Source organism: Platalea leucorodia (genome assembly GCF_965183815.1).
Source record: "Platalea leucorodia genome assembly, chromosome: 12".
NCBI classification, from domain to species: domain Eukaryota; kingdom Metazoa; phylum Chordata; class Aves; order Pelecaniformes; family Threskiornithidae; genus Platalea; species Platalea leucorodia.
Genome location: NC_138834.1, coordinates 259,439 through 284,320, shown reverse-complemented (window position 1 = coordinate 284,320; position 24,882 = coordinate 259,439). Strand labels below are relative to the sequence as shown.

Genomic DNA, 24,882 nt, shown 5'->3' with positions numbered 1-24,882 from the left:
ATGAGTATGTTTTCTTAATTTGTGTACGAAGCTCGTTTCAGATTCCAATACATGTACAAGCTATAATCTATATAATTTCCCTTAACACACACTTGAGACCTCATCAGTGATGGAAGAAATAATCTTAACAAATGCCTGTTTCATTGCTCAAAACCTGGGAGGGAGCAGCAGTATTTGGGCTGCCGGGAGGCAGGAGTCGGGCTCCGGGCTGGGTTTCGGGGTGTGGGTGGCAGGGAAGGGGGGGCGGCTCGGGGTGGGGGAAGCCCTGGTCCCTCGGTAGGAATTACCCAGCTCCCTGTCCCTCTCCCAGCCCCGCCGCGGCAACATTTATTGCAAAAGCAGGAAATTGCTTATTACTAAACTAGCTGGCAAGGGAGCGGGAGCCGATGCTGTTCCACACTGGCACAGCACTTGCTTAGCTGCCGCTTTCCCTGCCTCTCCTTCTTCCGCTCTTTCTTCTTCTTCCCCCTCTTTCTCTCCTCTCTCCCTCTCTCTCTCCTCTTCTTTTTTTCATTTTGGCTTCTATTCAAATGTGGGTCAGGGGTGAGCGGCTCCCAACGTCACAAGCTTGCAAGATGGCGCTGGGAGGAAGGCTGTGAGATGAGGAACAGGCTGGTATAAACCCAGAGGACAGGAGAGGTGGAGGAGGAGGAGGAGGAGAGGGGAAGGGGAAGAAAAGCTGCTGCTCCAGATGCAATAAGAAGGTAACGCGGAGCGGGGCGCGGGCGCGGCCGGGGCGCGGGTCCCGCTGGGGCGGCCGGGCGCTGCCGGGCTCGGCGCTGCAGCAGCCCCGCTCCCCCGCTCTTTATTCGCAGCCCCGGTTATTTGCCCATCTGCACGGGTCCACTCGGGAGAGCCGCCGGGGTGGCAGGGGTGTCCCCTTGTTCCCTGCCCTGCAGCAGCCGTGCCCGGCACCAGCGGCAGCTCCACTGAAAAAAATACAGATCATTTTCCGTTCCCTCTTGCCCCCCGCCATGCCCCGGGCCCCCTCCCCTCCCCTCGCCCGCCCGGCGCGCTGCCCCGTTGCCTTCGGGGCCGGGGCGTACGTACGGTGTGTTCGCCACCGTGCCTGCCCGGGGATCGCCAATGCTGGCTATTTGGTTGAAGCGGCTGGAAACTTTCCCCCTCCTCCCGTGCCATTTGTGCCTCTGTGTGCGCTCACGGGTGTGCGCTGCCCCTTCCCCGCGGCGGTGGGATCGGGGCGGGGGGCCGCAGCTGCTGCCCGCCGGAGCCGGCCGGCGTGGGGGTGACCGGCGCGGCGGGCAGGCGGCCCCGGAGCAGCAGCCTTCTCCCCAACCCCACTCGCCCCCTGCAAGTGAGCCGTATTTTATTTTTTCTTTTCCCCCGAGAGGAGGGAGCGGAGCCTCGGGGTGCCGGGGGGCGTGTTTGTGCTGGGGATCCGGCCGCATTGTGGAGCAGAGGGCAGGGAAGGGGCTCCCGGGACTTGCGTCGCCTCCTGCCCCCCCGCTGTCCATCCGCGGGGCTGCAAGGCGACGAGCCAGGCCGGCACCCCCCAACCCCAGCGCCGGCCCCTGCCCCACCGGGACCGCGGTGAACTTTTGCCCTGGCTCCCCCCTTCCCCGCCGCCCCCCTCGGCCGTTCGGGATCGCGGAGGGAAGGACCCGCCGGCCCCGCTCGCTCTGCCCGTCGCTGCGGGTCCCGGGCTTTTGTTACGGCACCGTCTCGGATGCAACGGACGGAGCGCAGGATCGCGCACCCTCCCGCGGCCGGGGGCTCGCAGGACCCTGCCCGCCCGGCTTTGTGCCCCCGGAGGAAACGCGCGCCTCCCCGGCCCCGCCGGCCCGGCGCGGAGCTGCCCGCCCCCTTCAAAATAGAAATGAAATCGCGCGGCCGGGCTGGCAATACGGGTGCCGCGGCGCGCAACGCTGTAATTGCGGGAGCCGGCGGGGCCGATCGCTGCCCGCGGCTGCCCGGTCCCGGGCGAACGGCGCCGCGCAGCGCCGCGCAGCCGGGCCGCGCTCTACATCCCCCGGCGCGCCCGTGCCGGTGCCGGCTCGGCGGCGGCGGGAGCCGGGCTTTTTTGTTTTTCTGGTTGCATTTAAAAGCAAAGCCGAGGCGGCGGGGGCAGTGGGGGCGGGGGGAGGCTGCGTGCGCGGCCCGGGAGCCCCGCGGGCGCGCAGGGCGGCCGCGGCGCCCGCAGCGCCCGGCCTGCGCCCTGCCCGCTGCCGGCCCCTGCTGTATGGGGCGGGAGAGGTCGGCTATTGACTTTTGCTTGGCCTGGTCCCCGGTGGCAGCGGGCGGCCCGGGCGCGGCCCCCGCTATCGCGGCCGCCAGCTGCGCTCCGCCGCCGCCGGACACCGCGCCCGGCCCCGCCGCCGCCCGGGCGCTGCCCCCGGGCGCTGCCCCGGGCGCTCGGGCGGACGCGCGTTCACACGCGGGGACCCGGCGGCTCGAAACTTTCTGCCGCGAAATCCGCAGCCTTTGGAACCCGGGGCGCTTCGGGAGGCGGGGAACTTCTGCGAGCGGGTGGGGGTACGCCTTTACATCACATGAATGAATTACACGTGAAACCAAGTGTTTTCGCAGACGGCGACCGAAATCGCCCTGGATGTTACTTAGTTGTTAGAAGAAATCTGAGCGAGCAGCCAGAAACCAGTTAAGAGGAGCATCAAAATTACGGTCTGCTAATAAACTGTCCTTTGACCAAAACTGGTTTAAATTTATTGTGGAATGCTGTTTGTACTTGAATGGCTCCCATGTTTTTCCACAAATTAAAGGGGAAAACAATACGCAATAGTCACTTTCATTGGAAAATGTCAGAACCATGAGCAGATGTTTGCTGTGCTTGATAAATACACTGTAAAAACAACTAGTATTTCAAGATGACTTATTACTATTTTTTACGACTCAGAACTATTGTATATACTACAGCAGCTCTGGAGAGAAAGCTGTAAATGACTCCGTAGGATTTCACAGCAAATCTACATGGGGAAAATGACATATGGAAAGAAAATTGACTTATTTCCACAACTGCAAGTGGCCTCCTTTTTGCGCCTTTTCATTAGCAATCTAATCCTAAAAGCATTAGGAGCAATTATTTGCAGTGGTGCCTGACATTCTAGGTCTAATTATTTAAATCAGTTTAACTTTTGATGGTTGACCCATTAGGTCAAATCTGTGTGCCCTTTGTTATATTTATTTAAAAAAAAAAAAAAAAGAGGGGAGGGGGATCTTCAAACTTGCCACCTGCTACTGACATATCATTTTAGCTCTGGAGGAGATCAGCATTAAGAATAAGCAACCTCTTACATTTGTTACTTTCCGTTCTCACACGGGTAAGGAAACCCTGCATAAGCGCCCTGTTCTTTTGCATCTAAAATCCATTGCTTAATCACAGCAGACTTGCACGGCCACAGGGCTGTAAGCATGGGAGAATCCGAGGATATAGCAGGTTTTTCTTATGTCATGCTTCCTAATCTACGTGAAATGCAGACGAGATGCACATACATAAAAAGGATGATTTTTCAGTGTTTGGGGGAAAAGCTTCTTCCAAGGATCTGGGAGAGCTCTAAATCTTTAATGCATAAAGGAATAGCTCACGTTAGTATTCGCATACGTTGCTGGGCGGAATGACTTATGGATGTGTAGATAGTAATAAGTATCGCAAGATGCTTGAAGCAGTTGGTATCACGTGATACGCTGTAGTGTCAGTGCTGAATTGTGTGGCAGAAGCCAATGTGTGACAAGGGGTGGGGGGAGAGAGAAGGAGAGAAAGAGAAGGTTAGAGGCCTTATTCCAGGAGGGTACGTGCTCAATTTATTTTGATTAGTCGTTTAAAATAACTAGAACACAACCAAATGCTAAACAGTTTGGCTATGTAATGGATTGGAACTGCCTAAAACAGCCACGGCAGCCCAGAATTGGTGGTCACAGCATAAAATTTGAAGTTGTGAACAGCAGATCTCGCTATTAGAGTTCTCATTTTCTAGCATCTTTACAGCTCATAGTAATTAAGAACTGTCAAACATAAACTGTACGATGTGCATTTCTTTGACCTTGTATAGAAAATAGTACGTGGCTATGCTTTGAGCTCCTGCTAGCTTCTTTGATGGCAGAGGTAGGGAAATAGGATAATGTTTGAGAACTGAGGTGCATTTGCCTTCCTATCAGAACTCCTGTTTGTGCTGACTGCAGCGTTTAACCCTCTCATCCAGTCTGACGAACGTATCGCAGCTTGATAGGTAGAAGGCTTGATGTATGATGAGGTTGTCACGTTTTCTCTACAGAAAACCAAGTTTCCCATCCCCTAACCAAATCTGACTGATAAAGTGTACGAACAAAACTGCAGTTTCTGACAACATCTGGGGAAGAACGTCGCCACGAAGTGGCATTTCAGTGCAGCAGCAAATGTGGTCTTGGAATGGGAGAAAGCAGAATCACATTTGTGACACAGCCATTATATTGGCTGTATTGTGACAGGCAAAGCTCAATGGGAAGGGGGACCATTTCAGCATCAGCAGACATGCCTACCCTGCTGGGCTTGGAGAAAAATTAACAGGGCTCAGCTGTGGGATTGCAACAACAGAGTGTCGACCCAACCATAAGCAGGAGAATATCTTTTAAAAAATAAAGATGATTTCTCCTTTGGTTTGATGTGGATTAAACCACTAGGGCTGCTTAAATTGGTTTTTATCTTGCTATAGTATCAGGAGCAAGGACAATGCATTGCAATAGAGATTTCACTCTGCTGTGCTGTAGCTCATTGGCAAAGCAACTGCATTGGTTTGTTTAGGTCTTTTTTAATCAGCAGTGACGTGTGCTTACTTCTCTCAAAAGCAGCAGAAACAATGTAAAAAAAAGTGTTCCTGAGAGTTGTATTTTCTTGTTCAGTTAGCATCTCCAGGCTCCAACAGGATGCCAATTTTAAGCTGGGTTTCTTTCCTTGAAGCGCACACGTATTGCAAGCTAGCTGTCCAAACTTGTAAGTTACTCATGCTTCTTGTTTGCAATTCCTGGAAAGAAAATTCACCCTCCAGTGCTGGCTCCCACAAAACAAGGAAGAAATGAAACAGTGAGGTCAATCCTGAATTTTAAGCTGATATAAAAGGGGTTGTTACAATAGCTGTACAGAGGAGGCTACAACACTGCAATAGTTGTACCTGCTGTAAGTGACAGGTGGGAGAAATTTTGTTCTTTTTCATCTGTGTTTGGATGACGGCCCAGTGCTGGCCACGAACTGCAATCCAGGATTAATCCTCACATAGTGTTTTCTTTCTATATATCAGATTTCTCATTTTGTTAATAAGCACATCCTAGCGTGGCACTTCAAGTCAGCTGCTCTGGAGTAGAAGCAGCAGGGTTTTGCATTATTGAAATGACGGCTCTTATGCTTTCCTAGAGCCCGTATTGTTTGACCAGGGCAGGGCGGAGGGTGATCCTTGTAACCACAAATCCTAAACAGGGATTCTAGTTACTGATTTTACTTAATGGAAAGGGGTGGGGAATCTAGTTTATCCAGGATTACATATGTACTATATCACATTTTCTGATGTGCACACTGCAGATTTGAAGGGGCTCAAGAGTCATCTTTTAAACTGAAAACCTCAAGCAGGCATTTGGAAATAGACCTGTTATGGGAAACGGTTGTCAGCAATGGGCTTCCTTCAGCACTGGCTTTCTTGGTAATGCAGAAAAGACAAAACTGCTCAGCTCTCCTGCAGAAAGTGTCAGAAGACACATGCACGGACAGCGAAGCTGGGAGAGGAAGGGTCCTAGTCTTCAGCTGGCAATAAGAAGAGTTTAGAGAAGTGCAAGGGGTTTCCTGCTCAGAACTGTCATCAGGGGCTGCTCTCCCAATAAAACCAGCCCTGAAAACTGGATGTACTTCTTGCTTCTGTTGCTAAATGTTCTGAGAGATCTATGCAGGAACTAGGAACAACTGCCTCTTGTTCTTCCAGCTTTAGATACTGGATGGAAAATCTTGCCCATGTTGTCCTCGCCCAGGTTCTGGATGGGAGGTAGACACACTGACATTTCACGTCAGTATGCTGGCCTGAGGCATTTGCTGTCCTTCAGTCTCTCGGGTAAAGGAAAAAGGGGTAGCTTTCAATAATGTATCAGTTTGCCCCATCTACTCCCTTCCCCCACTGAATGAAACACTATGCAAGATAAAATTGTCTTCAACTCAGTCTTTTGCCATGAGTTTTAAAAGAGATACACGATGGACTGACTGGGGAAGAGGCCTCATATGGTAAACAACCTTACCCTGCTCTTCATGCTGGGCTAGTCCCATTCATTCCCAGCCTGGTTTAAGATGACAGGGGTGTACAGCAGATTCCTTTCCCTAAATGTGCGCTCATCTCCTGTAGTATAAAGAACCATTCAGTGTGTGGATTTAGTTTTCCAGGAGTCAGATAAAGACACTGCCATGTAGGACTCCACTTACTGCATTTCCATCGGCTGTCAAGATGCCACCAGCCAGTTTGACAGTTTGGAAACCTTTTCTCTTGTCCGATAAAGAAAAGAATAGAGTAATTTGCATTGCCAATTTTAACTGAAAATTGAAATCAGCCAGCAAGAAACCTTATTTTAAAGCTTGCTTGTTTGTCTGTGTGGTAGTTACTCTCCAGTGGAAAGACTGGATCTCACTGGTTTGTACCTATTAAAACATGTTGATGTTCAACTAAAAATAACTTTAAAGTAAATTTGGTATTATTTTCTGTTAAGCAGGAGGACAGGGTTTAACACATTCAAGCTATGATTTAACATGCAAATCAGAAACAAAATTAATTTACTATGTTATTGTTTCTGAGACATGTATCAAGCGACTACTTACATAGCATTAAATTCAATGAAATGCTAAACCTGAGTATTTTGAAGTGTTAAATAAAAATATTTGGAAAATATTTTCTTATCAAAATACTTTCTGACGACATCCTGAGGTCCCTTCTTACGTGACTTATTCTGTGATTCTTATTCAGCTCCATTTTAAATGCAAAGCAAAGGAAATGTTCTTGGAGCAAAAGGGAATTGATTATTTTCTAGTTATGCTGCTCTTTTATGAGTTTAGAACTAGCAGATATTAGTCTCTAACACATACTTTTAATTTGGAGGGAAGAAAGCCTTCCTGCCCTTCTGCCCCTCCTCAAATCATAACTGCTTTCTCCAGTCTGAAAGAACAAGTTATTGAACTAAAACTGAAAAAAACATCCTCCCTGTTCCTTTACAAGAGGCTCCTGATGCGAAAGGTTAGTTAACTGCCCAGGACTGGACGAAACAATAAAGTAGCGGCTTTCTCTGTCTAGGGATTGACTTTCCTCAAAACTTCACTAGCAAACACATATAATTGAAGACCAACTTTTTTTTTTAAACAAGACCTATTTAAAAGAAGGTTTGAAATTATGCCAGTGTATAGTGAGACTTGAACTTTTAGTGCAGCTTTTATTTAATGTTGTTTCCCCTACCCCTGGAAGGGTGAGGTGCTTTGTTATTCCTAGTTTCTGTTTACCCTTATAAAGTATTCAGAATAGTCCTCATGTGGAACTTTTTGCATCAAACTTCTCGAGTCCTTGAAAAAGGCTCTTTGTTCATTTTCTAGGCAGTTCAAATGCTCTTTGATAATGTGATATTAGTGACATGATTATGCCCAGTCTTCAAAGAAAAATGTGGATGTCCTTCTAGGCAGGAAAAATATCTACCAAAGTTGTAGATGGCAGGGAATCCAGTAAAAAATATAAATGTGTGTGCACATCTATGAACTGTACATAGCCAGAACTGTAGTACCAAAATGCTCAAAAAAAGGAATTTTGGCATGAGAGTGAGAGTTGTCTTGTAATTCTTCAGATGTCAGCAGACTGATGTTTAGCTGAGCATATTTTAAAAGTAACATAACTTATGACTCAAAAAGTTCTACCCAGAAAACTTGGTTATAAGTATTCACTGTTATGAATTGGTGCAGTGGTTGAATGTATGCACACATTTAATTCTTCTGGGTGAGCTTGTGGTCTAGGGAACTCTGGGTTCAGTTTCTATCACTGATTTAAATTTTCCACGCTATGGCCATGAAGGAAGTTAAGCAACTTAAGTTTTCTTCATCTTTAAAGTATGGAGAATACAACGTCCTTGGTTTGTCTTCTATATTTATCTTATAAATGCTCATCATATTTAAAAGTTTGCACAATGGGACCCTGACCTTAGCAAGGGCCTGTAAATGCTGCCATCATACACATAATTCTAATAAAGCTTCAAAATGGTGAAGTTGCCAAAGGACTAACGCTTTAGTACAATGCAAAACCCACGGTGGGGGAGGAAGAATAGAGAAGATTGCTCTCCAGTCCTTCAGAAATGCTACGCTTCTTAGTCTCCACTGCACTTTATCAAACAAGGCTTTCAAAATTGTAATGAAAATTGAAACAAGACAGCTATAAAAATTATTCACTTTTTGCTACAGCGTTGAAAATATTAATGGGACTGTATTTCCCTGCAGTGAACACTGGGGTTTTCTGGAAGGTCTGTTTTGCAGTGCCAGTCTCTTCCTGGGAATAAATAAATAAATGCCTCTAAATCATTCCTTTCGGGATGCGCAGAGCAGCAGCTTGTATTTTTTTGTCTTTCCTCCCTGGGTTGCATGGTGCGGTGCCAGTGTACCGCGTGACGCAACAGTCTTGGAAATTCTTGGAAAAGCACTTCCGTTTGCTCTAGGTAAAAATTGTGTTGGCAGCAAAACTGACTCTGCTGTTTACAAGCTGGCAGCATTCTTAAGTGAACTCCAAGAAAAGTAGTTTAATGTATGCGGTTCCGCATATCCATCCAAGATGCAGAGGTGTTTGAGACTGTTGGCCTGTTATTATGGGTGGTGCCTCTGGAGAAGGAATGTCTTGAGTATTTCCCCAAGTGTGGACCTCTTTTTAGTAGTTGTAGTCAGCTGGCTTATCCCAGTTGTGCTGGGTCTCCCAGTTTCTGGTTGCTACTTGCAAGTGATGGGTTTAATTGCCATAGTGATATTCCTTAGCTCCTGGGTGAGGGAAGAAGTGTCCTGAGTGAGGAGAGAGGACTATAAGCTGTTATCTTCATTCTGACAATCTCTGTTTTGGTGGCTAAAACAGAGAGTTGAGTATGAGAATTTTTTTGCCACTGATTTGTTGTTTGATTCTGGAAAAATAATTTAATCTGTCTGTGCCTCTCTATCTCTGCCTGTGTAAGGGCATGATATTTTGAAGATGGGCTGAATTTCCATTAGCATTTAATGAACAGTAAATAACAGTAGTAGCCACTATTGTCTAATATTTCACCCTGTTAATGGTGCAAGAGGATTTCAAGCTGAATGCTGTACTAATAATTCAGTGTCTTGTAAGTGGAACCAAATGCAGAGAAAACTAGTACATTTGATAGTGCTGTAGTACTGGAACTCATGCTGTTATTTAAAAGCTGCATGGAGGTGTAACTAACAACAGAGGACAGTCATGGAAGAAAAATATATTTTAAGGGTCCTGCTGGAACAGTAATCATTGGAGTATGGAATTAAAATATTTGCCTATCCAGCAAAGGGATCCTTTCCACCAAGGATCTCAAAATGCTTTCATAGTTAGTAATCTGTGATTTACAGCTGTCTCTGGCATCTTCATACAACCTTTTTTGAGACGTTTATATGACTTTCTGAAAGCTGCACAAGGGTTCTTCCCTAACAGAACAGAAGCCGTGGCCACAGCCAGACAAACCAGCTTCCACTCCTAGTAGATGAAAATGACAGATTAAGCACCCCAGTTTCTCTCCTTCACTTGTAATAAACAAATGAAATCTCCCTCTCTCTTCCAAATTTTGAGAGTTCAGATGAAACGGGACCTGGGCTACATGACGCCAGCTGTACTGTTTCAAAAGACTTATCAGTAGTTTTCTACCTAATACCCAGAGCACCTAATACCATATGCCAGAGGCTTGGGATGTTCCCCATCCATGAACTGGTTGGACAAGAAAGGGGGAAAGGAGTCCAGGTGAGTCCAAGCAAATTTCCATGTGCATCTACCCTGCCATTATTCAGAGTATTTGCCTATTTGTGCTTGCTTCCTCCATGGTTACACATGGACCCATGCTACCTCTGTGTTTGTCTAAAACAGCTTGGGTTGTACCCCTGCCTAAAAGCAAAAAAACCCCCAAAAAACACCAAACCCCCCCCCCCCCCCCAAATCTTCTTGGAGCAAAAGCAAAGGACATCCCCTTTTGAGGTGGAGGGGAAGCTGCTTCATTACAATGGCTTTGACCATCAAAAGTGGTGAGTGGGAGGGTATCTGACAGCGTTAGCTCTGCAGATTGACTGGCTGGGGTCACGTTTTTGTAAGTGAGAAGGTAGCAGCTGTCCTTTGTGGCATGCAGGATGCAGCATTTCAGGGGAACTTGCAGATTTTTTTTCCATATGAACCGCTCCATGCTGTGCCATGCTGCTGTCCCACCCCTCCCTCTTCTGTGCCTTGGGAGGGGGGAAGGCGCTGGGTGCCCAGCTGGAATGCTTGCACTGGCACAGGGAAACAAGTCTGCCTCTACTAAACTTATGCATCACTGGAGACTAATCAGTCAAGTTTGTTACTTTAATTTTGTTTTCGGTTCCCAGTTTTTTAAATCTTCAGGGAAGAAAGGATGGCAGCATCTCGAGTGAAGTCAGTGTAATGCCAGGGTGTGAGATTTCCATAATTCAGTGCCTGTCTTACTATTTTTTAACAAAATGCTTGAGATTAAGGAAGTGGAGAGGTAGTATGAACATGGTGGGTTTGCAATAAAATAAAAAAATGAACAGTGCAAACTGGTTGTTGGTCAGATCACAGTCTTCAGGGGAAGCTGTCTCTAATAGATGTCATTGTAAGGGTAATGCTGTACTTGGCACCAAAAATTAGATTTAATGCCATAAATGGAGATAAAGCACATTGCAGCTGACAATATACTTCCAGACCACGGCCCTGGCTAAAGAGCTTGCAATGCAAGGCACAAATAGGTGCAGTATAGATAACTGACTGGGGGGGGGGGTCAGATTCTGCAAATGCTTACTCAGGCACTTTGCTTGAACTCAGTGTGACTGCTGGAGTAAGAGCTTGCACAATCCAGCCCGAGGAGTGGGGCAGGAGCCGTATAGCTGTTAGGTAAAACAGAACTGCTTGGGGGTTTTATTTATTTTTCAAGTGCTCGGTGAGGCGGCCTTTAAGTAAAAGCCCGCTTCCGACCCTGACTTGCATGCCTGTTTATTTGCTGCAATCACCTGTAACCTGGAATTGCAAAACTCCTGTGGATACGCTAGTGATGCCTTTGTAAAGTTTCCCTAGCAAAAATTCAACTGGATTTTAAAGCACATGCTTCTTTCAAAACACTTAGCTATAAAGTTCAGTCCTGCCAGCCTGGTGGGCTGAGAACATTTCAGAAAAGGTCAGAGGGCCACATCGAATACTATGGGTCCAATTTCCCAGGCTGATTTGTTGCCTGAACTCTTTGAAGGGAGTGGAGCACCTGCAGATCCCCTTCTGGGGATTCCCTTCAAATGTGGGGAAGCCTCCAACAGGTGTGTGGAGCTGGCATGGCCTTGGCCCAAGGTGGGGAGAGGTGTGGCTGGGACACGTCTGAACCTGCACTTGGGCTGGAGCAGGGAATCAAAGAGGCTGTAAGTGGTAGCTGTTCTCAGCTCCTCCCATTCCCCTGAGTATAGGGAAGGGATGCTAGAGTTCAGTAAGCTATTCCCCGCTTTTCTGCAGCCTGTTCGAAGTAGGCAGAGGGCAAAGGAGTTGCAGCTGCATGTCCCCCCCTCTGAGCGGCAGCAGGCTGGCTGCTGAGGCAAATGCTGACTAACTGTACCAGGAAAAAAGTGGGAGGCGATAGAGCTGATTCAGATCCCTGGTTTAAAAATTCTGAGCCTGGCTGAGTGAATGCCTGATTAATGTGTTTTCTTCTTATATTCATTTGCTTTGAGGTCACAGTTCAGAGGCTCAAGAGAAAACAGGCAAGACATTACGAGTCTCGCTGGGTGTGCGTCACATGCTCGCTGCCTAGGTGCTCTCCGTGTAAAATGCTTTGACAAAGTGAAGTCCCAGATAGACTGCGGTACTGCTGTGTCGGAGAAGGCTCTGGCTGGGATGTCTGCTTGGGTACGGGTTTGAATCTTTTTCTTAGGAGGCAGTTCGTTGGCTGGCATCAAAAAGTTATTCCTTCTGATGGGTCATTGGATCTTCTTCATAAGACCTTTCTGGCTTATTTTAAAAACTTAATGTTTAAGGGTAAACAAAGCATTTCTTTTGCTTTCATTGAGAAGAGAGTAAGCACTTCATCTGAGTAGGAAAGAAAAGCACAATTACTCATATGAGGTCAGTCTCTACAGTGAATGACTGAACAAAAAAAGTCCAACTGGAAGAGTACATCAGTTCTACTGAGGGCAACAGACTTTTTAATTCTGTTCATCCCCAGAAGTCTTAGAGAAAAATATGTTTTATCCCTCCTGCTTCTTGTCAGAGGATTTGGCAGAAAGAAACCTACCTCCTTCCCAATCTAGTTTTTAGAGTGTATTTGCTCTTCAAGAACAAGTCAGCACAGTAATCCTGTTTCATGTTAACTGCTGTGAAATATGGTGATAACTTTTTAGCCCTATAGTGGCAGGAAATGGGTTTTAAGATTTTTTTCTTGAGTACAGAAGAGTTTAGGAGCAGGATTTAAAAAAAGAAAAATGCCGTACAATCCTCTCGCTGAGTCTATTTCCATAGACTAATCTTTCAATTCATCTTATTTGTCTATTATGCAATTTGGTGTATGATTTTAACCATGATAGTCCTTAAATGCAAGTTGACACTTCAGATCCCTGTGCTGCCTTCAACTCTTAGACCATAGTGTCTGCTTATCTAGATTTATGCTTTGGTTGTCTAACCTGTTGGATTCTTTGCTTCCTCCAGAATCCTCAGTTGTGCACACACTTGCTTTTTCCAACCGTTTGTACATATTTGCTGTTTCACCGTAATTTCTTCATTCTCTGGGCTGTGCCTATTCCTATCTGTTTTCTCTGTCTCTTTCCACACAAACTTTGCACCATGTTTTGGGCTGTCCTTCATAAATGTAACAGTAATTTCTTCACTGTAAGCTACTCCAGAATTTCAGAGAGTCACCAAATAGTCTAGGGTTATATCCATACGAGTGTTGGTGTAGCATCTGTTTGTGCATGAAGACTCTCTTTAGAACAAGATCTGTGTTTCAAAACTCTATGCAAACGTCCTTCCTACTATAATACTTGAAGGCCACTTGGCACAAATCTTTTTTTTCCCCGACTGGTATGAAACATATTCCAGTAAATAAGAAAGTATCACTGCAGATACTTTTAGGGACAGGGAAAATGAGGAACATCTACTGTGACTTGCAGGAAAATCTTCTGGCTGTTCTACTGATGATGTCCTTTTGCTTCCCTTAGTATACTTTTTAATATTTGATTAATTCTTCTGGAGCAGAAGAGTCATATGATAAAAGTTCTAAGCAATATTCCAAAAGAGACAAACTTGAATGTGTTGCTGCTTTGTCTTGCTAGATACCAGTGGTTAGATTGAAGCCTCTGATTGTACAATTCCCACTCATTCTTGACCTCAAACCTCCAGCCTATATCAAAGTCTTGCTTTCCAGAACTGCATGCCCTTGTATCTAGGGAAAACTTGTGACTGATGGAAGGTTTGATATCAAATGCTCTCAAATCCTATTGAAATCAGTAGGTTGAGGGTGCTCATTGCTAAGATCAGGCCCAACAGCTAAGATGCAATTTGCAGATCAGATCCCTCCTGCAGTTGGGTCACAGAGCCTTGGAGAGAAGCAGTAGATAGTCTCATTCCCTGCCACGGACAATCTTGAGCCTTCTCGTTAAATTGATCATTATTTATTATACAGACACATATATGCACTCTTTCTCTAATTTAAATATATGCGAATAATACCAGACATGAGTGTTGCTGTGTGGAACAACTGAACTCAGTTATGCTTGGCATTCAGTTACAAAAAGAAAAAATGGTTTTTGCTACTTAGTGCTGAACAGCAGAGGCCTACTCATCAAGTTTTTCTGTTGCAAAAATGCTATGTCTGAATTTCTTAAATAGTGTGTGTCTATAATAGGCCCAGAGACATGACAGTACACGTGGCGCACATGAAGGGGAAGACACAGGACATGAATTTTTCTGCAGGTTTTAACAAAGCCAGAATTTTCTGTGCCCTCTCTGCTCTGCCACACAGAACAAAAGCCCCAGGGAGGTTGTTTCTAAAGTCACCTGAGAGCTGCCAGCACAAAATGAAAGCCTCAAGGGATTCTCCAGTCATTGAAGGGGCATCCACAGCCTATAAATGTGAAAATGCATCTGAGCTGCACTTCGAAAGTGAGAGGACAGCGGCCTGGCACGGTCACTGTGGAGTCACTGAACAGTCAAGACTGACACAATGTGGAACTCACGAACTTGTGCTTGAACAACTCATTTGTTTAACCAGTATGTGACTTACTGCATGCTGGTGGCTGTTGGGCCCCACATCCCGAATGTTCCTCTACCACCTTCCCTGTGTCTGTTCATAAGTCAGCTCCCCTCTGGGAGGGGAAGGACACTTAATGTGGCACAAAGCCTGCTGGAAAATCCCAGTTATGCTTCATTTCAGACCTGGGCATGTGGGATGCCTGGCTCTAACAAGTAACATGAGTTTTCCTCTGCTGTCTTTTAAGAGGGACTGCCCACCTCTGTGCCTGGAGGCAAGGGCCTGCATGGCCTGTGTGAGGAGCAGCGTAAGTCTGCTCCCATTTTTGGCTCCATCGTACAGATACACAAGCCTTGGAAGTGAGTGATGATCTTGCTTTCCCTGGAGGCCTCAGCATGCAGCTCACCCTGAGCAAGGAGGGCAGAAAGCACTGTAGGAGGGAGCTGGAGGGCAGCGTGGGCAATGCAGGGGTTCTTGCTCCAGCCCTTGGCTGTCTGAATCCCCGGCAGGCAGAGCTGCTGCATGGCCACCGTCATGGACAGTTGCACCTGATGTGTGGGAGTTACTTGGCACCTTGTGGATGTAGTTTCCCATTGATTTTTGGCGAATTGATTTATAGAGCTATTTAATGGAATTGATTCTTTTTACAACTTTTTTCCCCTCTTAAAGACCAATTGTTTTTCTTGAGTGATGGCTACAAGTTTGTGTTTATATATTAATATGCTCATGCGCCCGCAGTCCCAACTGTGTTCCTTCTGCTCGCACTGCAAAAGAAAGTCTCAATCTCAAATGCCATCTTAAATTTTAATATTATATTTGATGTATGACCTGGAATAAATTAAATGTGCTAGAACTTGCAAGATGAAATCCTAGTGGTGGGTATAACCACAAAGCAGTGTTCTATTAAGCCAAGGACTGTCGAGAATGTCTGTTGTGGTTGTGTCTGGGTTACGAGTGGCTCCCTTTGGTTTAGTGTAGGTGGATATTTTTATTCTGCCTGGCTCATGAACAAGGGAATGAAAATTCAGAATTTACCTACGAGAAGTGTAAGACTCTGCTGAGTTTTCCTTTACAAGCCCATAGGTAGGAACCACATTTTTATCCTAAAACCAATATTTTTATTGTACTTAATGTTTTTCATCGATTGTCACTCCAAAGTACTTTGCATTAAGAAAATATGATATTCTGTACCTGGAGGAATATTATGAGAAACTGTGAATATCATAATTCTCTGTTATTGCTTTGCACTTTGCAGGTCAGTTCTGTCAGTATGTTTAACTTGCAAATTTGGGTTGTGGTTTTGGGCTTCTTTCTTTTTTCCTTCCTTTCTGTCTGTCTTCTTTCAAGAAGCACCAAAATAAATTTGGGCAGGATCCCAGCTCTGGGTGGGACTCCTGAGCAGTTATTATGCCACCCAAATTTCCAGATAAGAGAGACTTAACCATGTGTGCTGAGGGCTTAGGACCCAGCTAACAACCGCCTGTCAGGATACAATGAAATAAATAAACTCTGAAATAGCCAGCACCCAAGTCATACACGGTATTAGTAATCCAAAAGTACCTCCTTGAATGGCAATGTGAAACAAACAGGACATCAACCATCACAGTTGTGATCCCTGTGTGAAATTTAGCTAAGCAATTTTGCAGCTGTATGTAGTACTAACTGGAGCTTCCCAGTGGTGGTCTGATGTTGCCCTAAGCACAGTACATTTGGGTAATTAGTTATCACCAGAGAAGTGACAGAGAGAGAGTCAGCACTAGTCAACATCCTATTTGAATAGAAAAGCTCTCAACTTCATGACTGCTTATCAAAACTTCCACCCTTGGCCAGCTATAATCTGTAGCCATCTAAAAACGGTTGAGAATCCAGCAAGGCCCCCTACTGTGCGTTTAACTTACATTGTGAGTTTAACAGGATGGCCAAGAATAATATCATTAGTATGCTGAATGTGCAACTGCTGAAGAAATGGGTTGTACATGTGAACAAAGCTTAGCAGGAAAACTGTAGATGGTACGTGCATGACGCAGAGCAGATGATAGCAGTTCATCCAGTTGTCTTGTATCTACAACTCTAAATCCCACATACTATTAATTTTGGAAAAGGACTCCAAATGTAAGCAAATTGCTCTGACACAGATTTTAAACTGGTAAAGGAACTTGAATTCACATGCAAGACAATATGGGCCCTTTTGCAAAACATGGTATTTAAATGTGGCTTGCTTAGAGAAGCTTCCAACAACAATCAACCTTCACCATGTGTCCCGGAATACAGCGAAGACTTTATTCAACATCTTAGTGATCCTAAATGGCAGTCTTTGAGAGGGAAAACTCTATCATTACTTTGTAAATTAAACTTGCAGCAGTTGAATTATACTGTAGTTTTACAGAAGTGTTTTATATACCACAGCCACATTGTAAACTAGATTTTGTTTGTTTGGAATTATAGTAGTGATTTGTAGTCTGTCTCTGACTGATGCGTATGTGTCTCTCTCTAACCATCACATGCCCTAAGCAATTATGCAGTTAACAAAACCTAGAGAAGGCAACCGCTCTTATCTGTCTTGCCCCATGCCAAGTCTTTGCCTTCCAGTCTCTGCTGGGAAATAGTAGAAATTCCAGGCATTCTTTGGAAGGGAGAGGGTTAAGTTTAAAGAGAAGGGTATCTTGTCTTTCACCACTACTGGGGTGGAAAGATTTTAACTGTGCCTGCTCCCTAGAGGTGCTTCGTTATGGGTGTGATGATATGGCCTTGGCATGTCCTTGTGGCATAGGCTGGACATTAAGGATCTGTACTGCCAAGGTTCTTCCTTGTCATCTGGACAGATTCTGGCATTGTGATTCTCAGGATATAAGAAAAAGCATTTACATGAGAATATGAGGTTTCATAGTTGGTGGTGTGTAAATCGGCCTCTAGCAAATTATATAAAAGCGTTCTTTGGCTTAGGGACTGCAGAGCCCTAAGGCTGTCACTGGGTGCTCTACAATCGCAGCACACTCTCTTCCCTGAAGAATGTTACAGTCTAAATGGACGGTATAGGCAAAAGGTGAGAAAGGAAGCAGAGACACAAAGAGATGCATTATTCAGCCAAGGCGGTGTGACAGATGGGGAGAACTACGAGGAGAACCTAAATTCTTTCAGTTACAGTTTACTTTGCTACCAGAACAGACTACTGTTATTATAGCACTCTTTTTTGCATCCTTACTCTTCCAACTAAATTAACTTTCCTTGCCTCAAGGTCTGACACAGTCTCTGTACAATCTTCTGGTGTATTTTAGCTATACCAGAGAACTGGAACAACAAGCACACGAACAAGTTACTGCACACTGACTGAGCATTGCTTACTCTATGAATGTGAAGCTTTAGCTCATGGCAGTGAAACGTAACCAGATAAAACAGCTTTGTGCCCAGGACAAAGCCAGCCACACAAGAAGTTGCTTCTGGATTTGCACGGCTACACGTCAGTCTTGCTAGTTCTGGAGGTGCCTACCTTTTGTTCTGGTCTCTGGGTTCCTGGTGCTGTGCACAAATGGGTGTAAGGCTAGGCAGTGCTAAAGTCACATCAGTCTGCCCTAGCTCCATTTCAGGCATGCATGGGCATCTTACCTGGACTGTGTCTGAGCTGTAGCCAGCTCTCTCATCAAGTCATACTGGCGTAAGTTGTTCTTGACCACATAACTTAAAAAGAGCAACATCTAAGTCCGACCAGACTATGTCTGACCGCTGGCCACCTACTCCCAGAACACAGAATGGACCCCGTTTTTATGAGTCTCCTTGAGACAAAGCGGCAGTAAGAGGAAACAAATGCAACTTCTTACTGCCCTGTATGCTGCCCTGGCTCCATAGGATGGTTCCATCAGAAAGCTCCTGTGGTTGCCCACTCTAATCTTGCTAGTGTTTTAAATTCCTTGCAGACTCCTGCCTTACTAAGAGTTCAAGGGATTGCATTTCTGTAGTGCTTGGACTCGGAAAGCTATGAGATGGAAACAAATATTCCTGCTCCAGAAGATGGTAAACAGGACCAAACAGTTACTTACTCTTTGTGCGTTGCCTTGGTAAATTTAAAGACTTCCGTGTATTAAATGATGCAATAGCAAATTCCTTACAAAAAATAAAATGCCTGTAATCAGATAATGGTTGCTCTGGTGCTAGTGGTAACATGGCATTGAATATCTCTTGGTTTGGCTTCCACAGTTCAGAGGTGAGGGGAACTGGAATGGTGTTTACTGAGCCAATAAACTTCTCACTAAACATAATTCATGGTCTCTAGCTGGCTAATAACCAGGACCTCAATGCTCTAACAGTTGGCCCCATACATTTTAAAACAAAGCTTTATTTGAAGTGAAAACTTTAAGAAAAATAAACTTTAGGATTTAGTGGCCTCTAATATTATCCGCCTCCACAGGCCATGAGAGATCTCATAACTAGAGAGTGCATTTTTAAATATTTCTGTTGCAGTCTCTTTGACGAATGCTAAAAGACTGCTTGCTCCAGAGATTGTCTCAGCATCATTTTTTGTTTGTTGTTTTCAAACTTACATGAATCTATACACTTAAAATAGCACTGTGCAGGGATTTTTTTTCCCTATTTATGTTTAAAAGGAGTTTCTGCTGACCATTTGAGTGCTCTAGGCAGTCAGCATTTGTTCAGTTACAAGAATAAGGTGAAGAGCTGAAACAAGGCTTACTCTCTTTAAGATGGCATTTAAAAAATTATTTCCATAACCTTTCTTACAGTCCTCGTTTTTCTCTGGAGAGGGAAGAACTTCATCTGAACAGGTTTATTTAAACACTTGCTAGATTATGTAGCAGGATTTCCCTTCGTCTCCTCATGAATGACGACCCATGCTTCTGCAGGTTCACTCAAGGAGCGCTCCTCCTCGGAGCGCTACAGAACTTAAGATTTGGATTGGTTTCAGATCCCCATCATTTCCCTGCGTGTAGAAGAGTATTCTTGTGTTCTGTGTTTGTTTAGTTTCTCATGAATGAAATCTAAATTCTTAAAGAATCCCTAGCAATTCTCAGACGGTGTGGGTGAGTGGTGGTTGTGCTCTCTGGTGCATGTGTAATTTGTACTGGGAGCAAAGTAGTTCATTTTTAAGGACTGGGAATCAGCTAATTTAGATTTCTGCTAATGGTTTTACCTTCTCTGGGAGACCTTGCCACTTTGTGCTTCATCTTCTTCCTTGGATGGATGAAGAAACAACGCCTGCCTGCCTCCTGTCAGATGCTTTGAAGTCTGTAGATGAAAGATACCATATGAATGCAAAGTACTTGCCAGTTAATGTCAGTAAGTCATTTTGCTTGCACCTTGATGGAAAAAGCTTTATTGTAGGCTTACAATGAATGGATTTGCATATGCACCAGTAGTTCTTTCCCTTTTACTTAAGTCTTTTGGAGAATTATATTGATTACCTCTCAGAAAGATAGAGGGAGGTTAAATAACAAGCAATAAAAGATTGCTTTTATTTTTAAAAGACGAAATTTCTTGTCATGCAATACCTTAAAGATAATACTTAGTAATGTTTTGAAAAGGAAAGAAAATAACATCTATGCACTCAGTCACAAGGAGTTCCTGCTAAACACTATCCCATTCTCTGTCTTTCAGGGATTATTTTCTGATGCAGAGCTAAGCCTAGTTTCATCAATGCATACAGAAGTTCTATTATTATACACTGATTTGATAAGATAATATAATTAGTGTCTTGGTCCACTGATGCAGACCTCTACTGTCCAAAAACAACATTAGGTTATTAAATCAATTTTTGTATTTGTTACAGTAATAAGTTAAAATAGCATTATTTAGATACTGCTTGTCTAAACTTAGATAAGTCATTCAACTGTATCTGTGTTTGCTTATCCACATTCTTCTGCTTTTAAAAACCAGCACAAATTCACTAGGTAGGTGTAGGCTTTGGATTTCCCGGCTTTTATTGTTTGGTGCGGCAGGGTCTTCCCTGTCAGTTATTTGTGTCTTGTCTGTGTGGCTCTGCCTCCCTTGCAGCAGATGGGCAGTAAGGAAATGAGGGCTCCAGTGGATAAATGCTGCAGCAGCAGCAGCAGCAGCTGCTTTCAAGAAGGGTATCCATGAAGCAGGTCACAAGTGAGATAGTGTCTGGGCAGCTAATCTGGACAGATATCTACTAGCAATTTCTGCTGGCACACAGATTGGGAGACCTGGAATTGAAGGCTAAACTGGCACAGAGCCAAAGTCAACAGAGGGAATTTTTAGGTAGAAAGGCAAGTCTAAGTTTCCCCAGATTACAGTTGTCTTGGGGAGCTTGGGAGCCTTCTGGCTCTAGAGAAGGAAGGAAGAGGCCTTGCCAAATGCCCATTTCAAGTATAAACGCTATCCCAAGCCCCTAGTTCATAGCTGATACAGATACTTACTGTTCTGCTGGAAGTGGATTGACTTACTCAAAGGTTGCGGGGAACTGGTTTTGTAGGTAAACTTTGATGTGTTTTGCTTTTTTTTAGCTCTAGAGGCACAGATCCTATAGGACAATGACTGATTTAGCCTGATGCTGAGGGACCATTGTGTCTAGTGAGATCTGTTGGTTTTTTTAAAATATTGCATTTTGTATTAGCTTGGGCTGCAGACCATAATTCTGCTCTGTCCCCTGGTTTTGTAACACACCTACTTGCATGGGAACATCCTGCTGCTTGTATGTGTGAGGACTTCCAGAGTGAGAGCTGAGCCCTGCTCAGCTTTGTTGCCAAATTCTGCAGTGGAACACAGGACTCTCCGAGAATGCAAAGGGCCAAGCTGTGCTGCTGTGTGCTCCTGGCGTGCTGCTGGCATGACTGTGCAGGGCCAGATGGAGAGGGAAGGCTATTTAATGGGGCCGTGTGTTATTGGAACTTGCCACCTAACATTCCTCGCTTTCCCCAGTGTGTTCTCCCCCTGCCAGGGTGGAATGCAGTACTTGCCACACCAGAAAGAAGCCATGATCTATCTGTCTAGTCTGGCATCCTTTCTCCAAGGGAGGCAAACACCAGATGCTTGAGGGGAAGGTATAAGAACTCCTAAAACAAACAACTGTGGAATAACTTGCCCATAGAGGAAGTTAGTGGTTGGCTTATGCCCTAAGGTGAGAGAGATTCTAGCCTTTACATGAGTGTTCTGTGTATCTGGGTATTCTCCATCATATACAACATACTTGCACTTAAGCCACTCTTGCTGACTCCCTGCCTCTTGAACTGGGGACCAAGGAACTCCACAGGTCAGCTGTACCACTGTGCACTGTGTTTGAGTGGTCCCCAGTCTCGAACTTCTGGAGGGACGGGGATAGCAAGGTGTGATATTGCTCCATAGTGCGTCACTGATATCATTGCCTGTAGACCAGTGATCGCTCTGGGCAGCTGTCACTCTCATCTCCTGTTTATTTTGTTTGCTAGTTTTGATTGTCTGCTGGCTTTTCTCGATTGCCTGTTGTCAGCAGCCTGTCTCTTGTGCTAAAGGCATAAACTGTGCTTGCCTGTGTGCTTTTTCTGTAGTGCTCCTTGGATACCTCTAGCCTCTGCTCTCAGTGTCTTCTACCTCTACCTGTACAGAAGTCTTTCTACACTGTACACGGCTTCGTGCTGTGCCTCATGTCTTCCCTGTGTGTCAGGCCTGATGAATATACTAGATGTTTCTGGTCTTTCAGCAGCTCTTCCTGGAGAGGATCCTGAGAGACTGTGTTCCAGGCGGTATTACCAAATGACAGGATTTACTCTGTTCAGTAAAGTGTGATATGAGCTCTTCCCTACTCCTCCCTTCTAAACACAAGAGCAGGAGGGTTGGCTCCATGGGTGCTCAATCAAGGCCACCAGTAAGGGACCACTGAACCTCTATTGCGAGTCAAGATAAGAACGACTATCTAGTTCCCTCCCTCCTGGTGTTCTCCACTGGCTAGATCTTTCATCACAAGCTGCACATATGAACAGTGTGTCCTGCTGCATAAGAACATTACTGGTAACTGGTGTGAAATAGCTTCCAGCAACTGAAAGCAAGAGGGAGAGAGGCCTGGCTGGAAATGAGAAAGACCTCAAGCTATAGCTTCATTCTCTGGTGCTGATGTAGAAGTTAACATTATGCAGGACCTGCATTCACCTCAGGGATGAGGAAGGGGAGAGTGCTTTTTTAATTATGTATTACTAATTCTTTCCCAACCAGCCAGTCTGGGATTTCCTTGCATTCTGAGGCAATGCTTTCATCTGTCTCCTGTTTAACAATCTTGACTTGCTTGAGAAGTTGGTTTTCCTTCTTGTGGAAGATTGCATTGGAGCCAGAGTGTTGTTTACTTAATATCTATAATAAAAATTCTTTATCCTTTTTTTCCTTCCTCTCCTACTTAAAAAGGGGTGGCATGGAAAGTAGCACGTATTCTGTGGGGGAAGATCTTTTGGGTTCAGCCTATGTAGTAACCTCAGTTACCAGACCGCTCTCACTTCATCCACTTGGTCAGTCTCCCTTGTGCTAGCTGGGCTTCTGTAGTCTATGGTTCTGATTTGCCACAAGCTCTCCCAGCAATCCTAGGTAAACTGAAGCGGAGAAGTTAAGTCTCTTTTCCTAAATGGCAGCTGGAAATTTACCATTACTTGCCATTTCTCCTCTGTGAAATGATTTTTGCTGAGCCCTTTTGATAAAAAATGTTGTGTCTGTGTAACTAGCTGAGTTGTATGACCCTTGATGAAGCTGTAAGAGGTCTGTGCTGCCTAGGTAAGCTGGAAACATACCCAACTGCTTACAAACAGCACAACAATCTCATTCTAAAACTTGAGAACTATCCTCTTTGTTAGTGGTCAGATTAGTAGCTCATGGAAATGGTGGAGGCCAAATCTAAATCCAGGTCCATAAGCAGACTGTTGCACAGATGTGTCTGGGATCTGGTGTCTGTCTTTTCTGTATGTGAAGTAATGTCACGAATGTTTCTTATGTGCTGTTGTCTTTTCCCATTTTTCATGATATCAATGTCCTTTTTCCTTCTGATATTTTTATTTCTAAACAGCACATATGCTCTGGTAGATTGAAACAAAAGGCAACTGCAGAGCCAGAGGTAGCGTTTTTTTAATGCACCTTGAGATTTGTAGGCATGGATAATTGGAAAAATTAAATTTATAATTTTAGTTAGTTTATTTTTAAGTGTGTGGGGGGAAATGAACGTTCTTTAGCATGGAAATGGGGAGAATTCCTATGCCACATTCGACTCTAGCATAGCATGTAACTTCGTCTTTTGTTCAACCCACTAATCCCTGCATGGGCTTTCTTAGAATTAAAATGCTCTTAATTCAGTAAAAAGAGATAAACCAAATTAAAGTTCCTTTTAATACTGAATGAGTGTGTCTGTACAGAGATATAATGTGGTTTAGCTAATTCACTTTAAATTCACAACTTTAGTTAATCTGAATTAAGTTTCCTAAGTCCTGCGTGTAAAGACCTCGTTATTTAGAAAAAGCTGCTCTTGTGGAAAGAGCAATGGGCTCAGCCCCGCCCTGAGGCATTCTGGCATGCAGCTAGCTTTTTCAGAGAGAGAGTTTCTGGGCATTAGCAAATTGTCTACCACATCCTTTTCTTCTCCTCTCAGAATGCCTCTGTGCCACCTCCTAATACTGAGGTTTCTGAGACATATATTCTCAGTAACCCGCTCTGTTTTTATTTGCTGTGCAGCTGAGGAAACAATATTTCAGCAACTTGCATCATTTCAGAACAGAGAAAGTTAAACTCATCCTCAAACCAGCCATGAACGTACTCTTTGATTTGAAAGGCCTGTTCAGTGGATGTTCACAGCCCAGGCCAGATACAGAGCAGGAAGCGGCATGTGGGATCTCTCTACAATAGCAAAGGTTTGTGCAGTAAAACCCGACTTGTGTTGCATTTAAATGGGAAAGCCAAACCATTAGCACAACTGTCTTTTAGGGCAGGAACTTGAGCTCAGAGATTTGCTCCTGGAAATACATGCTTTTCTGCTTGGAAATGATCTTGTGGTCATGTTACACTTTTCTTATGAAAGGAGAAACTGGTCACATGGGTCAAATATAACCATTTAGGACAAACATGGTTTAATGAAACTTGCTGCTTGCCAGATGCAAGGAGTGCCGGAGCATGTGAACTTGACTGCAGGTTTCACCCAGTTCTGTTTATTGGACTGTTTTCCGACTCTTGTCCTAATGGGAAATTGTTCATAGAATCGTTGTATTGTCTCATGGGCTGCCAATAGATCAGTTGCGGGGGGGATCAGTTGGCTTCCTCTAAAATTTTTCAGTTAGAATTTCATGTATGTTGATCATGCATCTTATGAATAATGGGTAGGAAATAACAGAGCAAAAATTACTTTCTTTCACTCCAACTTTGAGTTGGAGTACAGAGGCAGATAGACACAGGGGAGGTGGTTTTCTATGGGTCAATTGATGAATTCGTGTTCCTTCCACCTGGCAAAGTCATACCTGACAAGCTGAAGTCTGCAGAAGCCCTGAAAGCATCATGCGC

The 24,882-nt window shown here is 44.7% G+C and overlaps 1 protein-coding gene across 6 annotated transcripts in view; it reads left to right on the top strand.

Annotated features, from left to right (window-relative positions):
- The first annotated feature begins 269 nt into the window (after positions 1-269).
- HIC2 (HIC ZBTB transcriptional repressor 2) overlaps positions 270-24,882 on the top strand; it is a 74,842-nt gene continuing 50,229 nt past the window's right edge. For all 6 annotated transcript variants that reach the window (XM_082324891.1, XM_082324889.1, XM_082324888.1 and 3 more), the window contains exon 1: positions 270-704. The gene's annotated coding sequence lies outside the window, so the exon portion shown is untranslated. The remainder of the gene's footprint in view (positions 705-24,882) is intronic.